This window comes from Oenanthe melanoleuca, chromosome Z, assembly GCF_029582105.1.
Source record: "Oenanthe melanoleuca isolate GR-GAL-2019-014 chromosome Z, OMel1.0, whole genome shotgun sequence".
NCBI lineage: Eukaryota > Metazoa > Chordata > Aves > Passeriformes > Muscicapidae > Oenanthe > Oenanthe melanoleuca.
In genome coordinates, this window is record NC_079362.1 from 6,558,626 (window position 1) to 6,569,566 (window position 10,941).

Genomic DNA, 10,941 nt, shown 5'->3' on the forward strand with positions numbered 1-10,941 from the left:
CAGGGGAGGTCTGCAAATATGTCTTGGCACAATTTATGAGACTCTTGGGGTAGTTATAAATATTTGGCCCCCCCAAAAAACAAAGCACTTCATATGAAAGAAACGGTAGTTTTTTGTTCAGCTGAGAAAGAATGGGTATGAAATAGAGAGAAAAATTCAGTCCCTCTCTGTTGAAAACTACCCTACTTGTTGAATATTCTCTGATTTTTAATTTTTTTTTTTACTCTTTTAAAGGCCTCAACTAAAGAAATGTAGCATTCTTGAAGCTCATTTGAGTTTTACACAGAAAATGACTTGTGGTAGGAGCAGAGAAAAGTTTGGAAAGAGGAAGTAACTTTGCCCTGAAGACCTAAACACCAAATAAAAATAATCAGAGACAGAAAAGAAAAGAAAAAAATATTTTGCCAAATACTCTTACTTTTTGTGAGGAAGATGGGCTCTGTTTTGGGAAGCCCAGGACTGTCAATGAGTGAGAACTGATTTGTGATGTACACCAAGAGCTTCAAGCTCCATGTTTGCCCCACACCATTCCCAGGTCTCTGCTATAACTTGGTCTTGGCTGCCATCAGGGATTTCTCGCCAAGTTTTGGTGAAACTCATGCCAATTTTATCCTCCATCTGCTAAAGGAAGGATAAAAAGAGGCATTTCTGGTATCCAGACATTCAGTGAAAGGTTTTCTCTGTCGTGGCAAGTGGGGTCTCCCAGGATGAGGGAGAATAGGAACAATGCTAGCATTCATTGCATTGGCTGTAGGAGCTAAAAGATGCCCTTTTTAGTATAAAATCAGACAGAAATACCATAATCTTTGTGAGATTTTTTTCATTCTAATGCAATTGGACCTCCTCTTGCTGTGAGTGCAGCGGAGGGGTTCTCCCATTACCAGGCTGAGAACAACTCTTCAGCACTATAGTCCCAGAAGTTTTGGACCTTTCCCTGGCCAAAAGTGCTCAGAGAGCAGCTGCTGCTATCTTTTTGGGGTGATGAATCTGCAAATGGGGTTGGTGCTGAGCAGATAAGGGGCTCTCACACTGGAGGTCTCCCTGAGGCTCTCCAAAATCTGCTGCCATATGGAAATTTTGTAGTGGCTGCTGGTCCTTCCCAATGGTCCTGTGAGCCAAGAAATGATATAGATAACACCACCTGCCTGGTGGTTCATTTTGAAGGGTAAGAAATGGTCCAGGTCTGCTCAGATGGGGAGGTGATGTATTTCTTTTTCTTGACTTTTGCCTTGGCTATATCCTTGCACAGCATATTTGAAGGAGCTGGTTTATCACTTTCTTATCTTTTTCTTCCCATGACTCAGATGCACCAAGGCTAGGGGAAGCTGTGGGGTTGAAATATTTCTACTGAAACTAGTAGCAATAGTACCCAGCAGCATCCCCCGTTTCACAGCTTCACCACCAGCAGCACTACAGGATATCTCACTTTTTTGTGTCCACTGGAACAAACAACTTTGCCATTTGAAGATAGTTATGACCAAACTGTTACAACAAAGCTCTTTGAAGCACAACAACCTCCCTCTGTTCCATTCAGCAAGTTTTAGCACTGCAGGCCCAGGGCAGTCCAAGAAGAGAGAGGATCTCCCTGCCACTCTCCAGGGATGCAGGTTGGCATGGGAGGGTCCCAAAAAGCAAAACAGGGAATTTGAGGAGCTTTGGTACAGCAGGGACAGGGAATGGACCTGGCAGAGGGAAGCTGCCCAGGCAGAGGAAAAGCAAAATGCCATGAAACAGGGGAAACCAGGGGACACTACAGCTGAGGGAGGACGAGTGTCAAAACAAACTCCACAGAGCAACAAAAGGCAGGGGGAAAATAAGTGTTTGTTTTTGTCCCTGTTTGCTTTTTAATGAAAGTAGGCAGGCGAGTGTTTGAGGGTTGTTAGCATTTCTTGCTGACCTGCAGCTGGCGCATTTTTCACCCACTTCTGTCAGAATTTATTTGAGTTTGGTACTGAACGCTGATCAGACTTTGCCCCTTGCTTTACTTAGGCTTGGAATTGCTTATACAGCAAACACTCTCTGCTAGGGTTCTCATTAATCCACTTCTTTGTTGAGGTTTCCTAGAGGAATTCCTATTTGGTAAACCAAACAGAATTAAAAGGAATGCATCTGCACCGGGCATATCCATCTTGGGTCTCTGGGACCTATTGTCCAGGCTAAATTAGACCAGGAGGCCTCTTGTGTTTGCCCAGAGCCGTGATTCCCACTGGCACTTGATAAACCATTAATGGGCTGCGTTAGTCGGGAGTTTTTTGGCAGATTCGGGGCACCCCTGGCAGCGTGGGGTAAGGGATAAGGGATAGGGGGTGCAGGGAGGGATGTGGGATAAGGGATAAAGGATGCAGGGAGGGTTGCAGGGTGCAGGATGCGGGATGCAGGAGGGATGCGGGATGCAGGAGGGATGCGGGATGCGCTCCCGCGCGCATCCTTGCCACTAGGTGGCACTTCCCATCCTACAAATTACAGTAATTAACGTCTGGTGCCGCTAATGAACATCTCCAGCTCTGTTTAATCGGCTGCAGGGCATGTAACCTGATGCACAATTTTTATTTTTTTTTAAGGTGCGACTGAATGGTGAATATTCTCTGTCTCAGCTTCTTATCTCTTCCCCCCCCCCCCCCCCTTTTTTTTTTTTAAGATGCTCTGAGCCTCACAATTATTTCTTTGCCTCTGTTAGAATTTCTTGACCTCCTGCAAGCGTGTAAAGCTGGGGCCTTTCCTCTAGAAGTGGTGCTTGTTACTGTTACTTGTTGATTTTTGGTCGCATTTCATTCCCTCTTTGTTGCCCTTGTATCAGACTCCACCGAAGTGACACGAAAAAAGGACAAGACAGGAAAGCCAATTTGGCCCTTCCAGCTACTCCTCTCACAGCAGCCACAGAGAAAGTCTAAAAATGACTGAAAACTTCACAGTTCAGCCTAAGAAAATGTACGCTTTCTTTATTAAAAAAAAATAAAAAATAAATAGACCCAGGTTTTACTGTGGATTATGTGACACCTCACCTTGCACTTTAGGTTTCTATAAAGCCCAGTTTAGGTCAAACTGATTTTTTGGCAGAAAACCAGGCATAACTAAGAGCTTCATATAGTTTCCATCTGAAAACATAAATCAAGCAGCAGGCTCAAGGACAGCCCAGCCAAGGTTTGCTGAACCCCACAGCCCCAGACAGTGAGGCTTTCAGTGGATGTAGTCTGATATGCAGTTTTGGCTATGATATGTAGATATGTAGTTTGTTTGTTTTGCTAAGCATCTGGGCGCGAGGAGGGGAGGAGAGATAAGTGAAATGTGGCTTTTTCCAGGCCCGGGAGCCGCCCCTGGCTCCCCAGTTGCTGGTGAACAGTGGGCTCTTTTACACAGCCCTGAGTGGCTCAGCGGAAGCATGTGGGATGCAAATGGGAAAAGGGCATGAGAGGCGATTTTTTCCTTTTTTTTTCCCCCTTTTTTTTTAAAGTGTGCACCACTGAGTTTATACTTTATCATCTGCGATGCAACCAGATATCCACTCATACCTGCACACTCCCATTGCCCCTTTTCACTTATTATCCATCCATCTATGCTAGCTCCATTTATTCTTTCTTTTCTTTCTTTCTTTTTTTTTGGTGAAATTGTAGCTTTCGACTTTGCAACATTTGAATTTGCTCAGTCTTGCATGCTTTTTGTGCCCAGCCCTTTTCCTCTGTGTTTAGCTGTATTAGTTATTCCCGTGCTGTCACATGAGGATTGAGACCTTTTGTTTTCAGAGCAGGGTCTGTATGTTTTGTTTTTTTTTACACTGAGTGCCTTGAGATGCTCAGTTTCACAGAGATGTTTTTTAATATAAAAAAAAAACCGAACGAGATAATTTTCCACTTGTGGAACCATTTAATAAATCCTCACAAGGCTCAAAGCAACACAAAGGGAGGCTTGAAAAATTCCTCTCAGGTTTTGCTCATTTTGTTTCAATTTTGTTTTCCATGCTCTGAAAGTCTGAGTGGTTTGTAGCAAAACCCTCCACGCAGTGTAACCTCTGCTCCCCTGCAATCATTTCACTCCGATTCACAGAGGCTTGGATTGTTCCTGCCCCCGAGTATCCCCCAGGATTAATGCCTGTTAAAACTTCCTAACATATTCCAGCCCATTCTGCTGCTTTCAGCATCTCACTGAGGACTTTCACTGCCCCACTTTGTGCTGCAGGTCCGGTGCCTTATTAGCAAACACTAATTATGGCACGGCAGCCATGCTCTGCAGTAATGGCCCTATGTGCAACCCAGGTGTGCAAGAAATCAAAAAAGAATAAAAGCTTGGTGCAAAATGCTGGGTGGATAAAAGGTGAGGGTGTTTTTATACCCTACAATATTTGAAAGCTGGAGAGAAAAAGCTAAGATTTTGAGTATTTTTTATTGTGAGTATGGGGTGAAACCGAGGGCTTTAACACTGGTGAAGGGTTCTGGGTGTGAAGGCTTGGATTTGTTCATGGGTGTGGTTGTGATTTTCCCCTGGGCAGGCAGTGGGATGCTGGATGCCTGAGAGGGCTGAAGGGATGCAGAACTGCATCAGCAGACCCTGTGGAGGTTCTTTGGGGCCAGTCAAGGTTCCTGGAGCCCTGCAAGTGCCTGGAAAACCTGCTGCCCTTGTCAGCAGCAGCTGTTGAAATCTTTCCATGGAGCTTTGCTTCTTGCAGAGTTTGCCCAGCTGTTCTGTCTTTCTTGAATGTGCAGCACCCTCCTGCCAGGGTTCTGCCTGTTCTCTTGGGCAAACACACCTTCTATTTTGACTCAGAAGCTGAGGAAACCCTCTGGATTTTGGGCAGTGTTTGAGGTGCCACACACACCAACCCTGGCAGTATCTCCAGGCACTGATGGAGAGCAGGATCTGAGCTCTTGTCAACATCTGCTCCCACAGGTTTGGTTTCCCAAATACTAGTCCAGTGGCTGGTTGTGTCCAAGGGGCACTCAGCAAAACTCAGGAATCACAATCCCTGCCATCAGCACCAGGGGCACTGACTCATGGGTGCTAACCCTTGTTCCTCCTAATTGAATTAAGCAACTGTGAAACCAAAGAGAGGGGAGGGCTGAGCAGGGCAAAGAGAGGAAGAAGAGATTTGCACTTTCGTTGCCTTGTGATGAAACTTTTTGTTTTGACGAAAGAGCAGGGTTAATTCTGCCTCAGCAAAGAAAGCTGAGCACAATAAACCTCTTTTAGGTAGGAAAGCTGAGGAAGTCTTCAAACTGTTGCACAGATAATAAAGATAAATTTAGGAGATAGCTTAAAAATTCCCCCTAAGATATAAAGTAATAATAAGCTGTTCTGTATAGTTTGGGTGACAATTAAAATGCCTATGGGATTTATAAGTGTCATCCATGGGAGCTCCTGTCCTGCTCTTGGAATGCATTCATTACCCAACTACAGATGATCCTTGGGTGCTGAAAAGCTACAAAGGTACTCATTGACTTTTAAAATCAACCTTCATAACAGGAATAGAAATACCTTTCTTTAACACTTCGACATAATATTTGCATAAGAGTTAATTCAGAGTTTGTTCAGAAAAGTGACAGCAAAGTTTTTAACGAAGAAAAAGAAATTGGTTATTTCTTATATTCCTCAGTATTTATTGGTTCATAGAAGGGTGCTCCCTCAACTACTGTCAAGGAGCCGTCAAAGCCTTAACTTCAATTTTTGTCATTTCCCAAGAAGCCAGATCTTGGATTCCCAAGATTTAATTTGCAATTTTTTGCTTGTGGGATGTGTATAAGTAACTACATAGTTAGAACTTACACTTTTACAACATTTTCATTGTTTTCATTCCCTTTGTATTGGTTATTATTAGATTTCATTATTAGACTTTATAGTACTAGTCTTTAGTATTGGACTTTAGTATTAGGACAGCCTAATTCTTTAAAAGAAGAAAACACTGGAGGAATTTTTATCTCCTGTTTCCTCTTAGAACATATATCTAGGTCTTAATCCGACACGTTTTGAATTTTCTCAGGAATCTTCCACTGACTTTGAAGAGCTTTATGCTCTGGTGTGTTCAGTAAAAAGGTCAGACAAAAGGAATATGTTGACTCTGCTCAGGCTTCTATAAAAGGAAACCTGAAAGCATTTAAAATAGGAAAATGCTATCTTTCTGAAAGGCCTGTTCCCAAGGCCAGACGTTTAAGCCTCCCCAGAAGCCGGCAGTAAGCTCCTCGTTTAATGTCACAATTAATTTAACAGGCTCAGATAGGACAGGGGGTTTGTGTGAGTTCATGCACCCCTGCCCACGTTCACCACACACCGTGACATTACCCCTGGAAAAAAAAAAAAAAAAAGAAAGAAAACCAACAAAAAACCTGCATTAACATCCAGTCCAGGGGTTTAGTTCACAGCTCTGGGTTTGCCAGCTGAAAGCTGAGCCCAGCTCTAACTCGGGCTGGCTTTGAAGGAGGCCGAGATAAGGCAGCATTAATCTAAGTGAGTGGTTCTTTTTGCCTGAAGGGAGGGAGCTGGAGCTCTTTTGGGAGGCCAGAGACCACCTGGGCATTCATCCTATTGGGCCACAAATCAGTGTGTTAATAGCTTGTGTACAATAGCCTGTCAGACCGAGCAGGAGGTACCTTTGCTTCTGCAAAATGCTCAGAATCCCATTTTTCCCTTTTTTTTTTTTTTTTTTTTTTTTTTTTTTGATCCCAGGGATGGGAAAAATAAGTATTATTTTAAACACAGAGGAGCACAGCCCTATTTAATAATTCCTTGACAATCCAAGTAAGTTTTTGTGGTTGCAGGTAACCCTACAAACACATTTTTGTGCATACAGTGAGTAGTGCACTATGGAAGGAAATAACAGGGAAATGGTCAGTTTTGGACTGAAATCTTGACACTGGGAGATGGGGCTATGAATTTTCACCTGGAAAGACACAAAAAGTTTATCCACAGGCTTCAGCAAAGGCCAGACACAGGTGGGATCAAAACAGCTCCTAGTGGTGTTCAGCATAAAAGAGTTTTATTTCCACCACAGACCACGTATCCTTCATGAGGATTTGATTTTAGAGACCTTCTGCTCACATTTTGCCCATATTTTAGCATTTACACCACCGTGCAGCAAGGCAGACAAGAATGTTTTTCACACTCCTGACTTCCAGAAGTGCTCCCACACACAGAGCAGCTCCATTGTCGGGTCCCAGATAGCAAATGAAAGCTCTTACACAGAGGGACTCACACAATGACCTATTCAGATTAAAACTTGTACATCCAGCCCCTTTCTTAGAGCAACAGACACTCTATCAGCAGCCAGACAAAGGGGAAAAAGAGCAGATATTGTAATATTGCAGCCATTTCCTGGCTTGAGGCATCGTCCAGTCAATCTTATCATCCATTCCTGAAAGCCTTTGCAGTTAGCCACCCCTAACCTGCACCCACAGTGGCACTGAAAGGGTGACCCATCTCCAGGGACAAAACAGAAGGGGTAAATATTCAGTATCTTGTAAAAAACACAGAGGTGGAGATGGTATAAAGCACACCTCCAAAGAAATCAAGGCCACAACAGCTGCAGTTCCATTTCTCTGAGCTCCTCACCCTGAGTGAGGATGAAATGCAGAGACAGTGGGAGCAGGGACATGGGGAGGAGAGCAGGGTGTGGCTCAGGTGTGTGGGTGTTGCATTTGAGCTATAGGAGAGCAGTGAAAAAGGTAATGCAACATAGTTCTTTGTGTAATGGAGAAGAAAAAGAGAGAGACAGAGCTTTATTTAAAGAAACATTACATTTATACAGGGCAGTTTGTGGAAAACAGGATAGAAAAGGCTCATTGGTCCAAGAAGGCAACACCTCTTTGAAATCATGCTTTGTGCAAAACAGCACGTCTCCAGCAGGTGTTTAATCATTGTTACAATTGTTATAATTGTTGTAATTTCTTGTCCTTGAGCAGCCTGAAACACACAAGGCTTCAAGACTGCTTTTTCTTTGGTTCCTAGCTGTATCCTAATGACATGTAGGAATGGGGTCAGCAGAGCCAAGGCACAGGTGGAACAGGATTTAGCAAGGGGCGTGAAGAGCAAGATTCTGCAAGTGCAGAGGTCAGAAAGACAGGCCAAGAGACAGCAGAGCCCCTACCATGGCTAGCAGAGAGAATTTGGGCATCACTTGATGACACTGAGCAGTGACAACATCTCTGAGGCCTGGTGACATCCCAGCACCCTGAGGGGCCGGCTGGTGCTGCCAAGCCACCTTCCATCATATCTGGAAGGTCACAGGTCCCAGAGACTGGAAAATGGGAAACATCTCTCCTGTTTTTGAAAAAGGAGGGAAAGGAAAATCTGGGGAGCCACAGAGCAGTGAGCCTCAGCTCTGTGATGGGAAGGACATGGAAATATCCCCTTGGAAGCAATGTTGAGGTGCAGGCAAGAGGAGGAGGTGATTTGGGACAGCCAGTGTGGCTTCAGCAAAGGTTCTGTGTCCAGAGGAGTCCTCAGGCACTCAACAGCTTCAGCAAAGGAATGGAGCACACCCCAGATGGTGACACCGAGCTGAGGGTGCAGGGACAGCCCTGAGGGACAGGATGGCATCCAGAGGCACCTGGACACTCCAGGATCCCCCTGGGGATCTCAGGAGGTTTAACCAGGCCAGGGCTGGGTCCAGGCTGGGGCTGAGCAGGTGGAGCAGCCCTGGAGGAGCCCTGGGGGCTGTGGGGCACAGCTGGGACCCCAAAGCCAGGTCTGTGCTGGCTGAGCCCCAGTGTGGGCAGCAGGGCAGGGGGATCCTGCCCCTGTGCCCCAGGTGAGACCCTGAGCACCTGCAGAGCTGCCCCAGCTGCCCCAGCACAGGCAGGAGCTGGAGCTGCTGCAGCCAGGCCAGAGGAGGCTCAGGGGGACCAGGGATGGAGCAGCTCTGCTGGAGGAAAGGCTGGCACAGCTGCCACTGCTCAGCCTGCACAGGAGGAGCTCTGGGCTGAGCTCAGGGTGGCCTTGCAGGGCCTGGAGGAGCTGAGCAAGCATGGACAGAGACAATTGCCCAGGGCTGCAGGGACAGCACACAGGGAATGGCTCCCAGTGCCAGAGGGCAGGGCTGGGGGGGATTTGGGCAGGAATTGTTCCTGGCAGGGTGGGCAGGGCTGGGATGGAATTGCCAGAGCAGCTGTGGCTGCCCCTGGATCCCTGCAGTGCCCAGGGCCAGGCTGGACACTGGGGACAGTGGAAGTGTCCCTGCCGTGGCTGGGGTGGGTTTTATGACCCCAATCCATTCCACAATTCCATGATTATCACTCTTCAAACAGAAACATTTGGAGCTTGATGAAGCTCTGTGTTTGGTGAAAGCTACATTAAATAACAAACCTTGTGGAAATGCCATTCCCAGGGCATGTGCTGGCCAAGAAGTGGAAAAGGCTGCCCTGAGAAACATGAGGGAAACAGTTCAGCTCCTGATGACCAAACCCATCCTTTAGTGACCCCATTTCTGCAGGCTATGGGTGCTGAAACATCAGCACATGGTACCTGCCAGTTCTGTTCTCTTCCCTTTTGTTCTCTGTTATTATAATTTACACCACTTTATGGTCAGGAATTGCATTCACAACCCTTATGTAGAATGTCAGTGCAACGAAAAAAGAGTTTAAAGCACAATGCTCACAGAAATGTTTCTGCTGCCTCTTTAATGTGCATCATTTTCCACTGAGTTACCACGAAAATGCAAAGCAAATTGTTTTATTACATAAATTGCTGTAGCACTTCTACTTGCTGAAGAGTCATTTGAAAATGTCAGAGTGGGGGGGGGGGGAACATTAGAAATGAACATTTCAGAGTTCTCTCTTCAAACCTGCAGAGGAAAATAAGTTCAGCAATCATAAATTCCCACTTTCTTTTTATCATCGTTAGAAATTTCTCTGCCTGCAGCCCAGTCACCAGCAATTCAGTTGTGATTCATGGGTTTAAAGCCTGAATTATGACAAAAGGAGTCATAAATTGCAGGAATTATTTTACTTTAAAGATGATGGAGTATCTACTCTGACCAGAAGACTTTTAATCCATTATATTTCTTAAATAAATACGCCTGGGCAACTAATCACTTGCTATTAGCACTCTCCTATGATCACTTCAACTAACATAACAGTGTATCACTTAAACAAACTGGCAATGTGAACAGGGTAGATTTATGGGCTTTAATTTCTCAGCTCACACTTGTCTCTCTTGCATTTAAAACAAATACCAGAGTGTAGCTGTTGGCCAATGTTTGTAGAATCCATTTGTTCCATGTTTTCAAAGCAACTGTAGTATTCATCAGCCTGTTTGGGAATGAATTATTAAGGAAGAAAAACCCCAAAAAACCACCAAAAACCCCCCCAAAAAACAAACCAAAACCAAATAAACCAAAAAACAAAAAAAAAAAAACCAAAAAAAACCAAAAAACAAACAAAAAAAACCAAAACAAACCAAAAAAAAAAACCAAAAAAAAAAAAAAAAACAAAAAACAAAACAAAACAAAACAAAAAAAAACCCAAACAAGAAACCAAGCAAACCCAACTAACAACGTAACAAAATGCTTCTGGATTATATGGTAGCATTGGAAATTTATTTTTTTTTTTTAATTTTAAGGATGACATATTTTTTCTCCAGTGGAAAAGGCATGGGTAGTGCCAGCAAAATTCTACATCTCTGCTCAGTTAAAGAAAGCAATGAAAAGGGCTGTCCCAAAGGGGGGTCCTTGCTAAGCCAAACTAGCCATCAAATAGAGGCCAAGTACCAAAATTCTGGTGTTTTGCCCCCAAGAAGTGGCCAAGCAGGTCACATTTTACCTGGTGCAACAAGGATGGCATATCCATCAGTTGGTGCAAGTCAATGTAAGTTATACTTCAGGATCTTTGGGGGGAAAAACAAAACAAAACAAAAAAAGCCCTAAAAAAACCCCCAAAACACAAAATACCCCCTTGTTTTGAGTATAAAAAGAATAAATTAAAATTTTACTATGAAAAAAACTTACTAAAGCTGGTGGTAAAA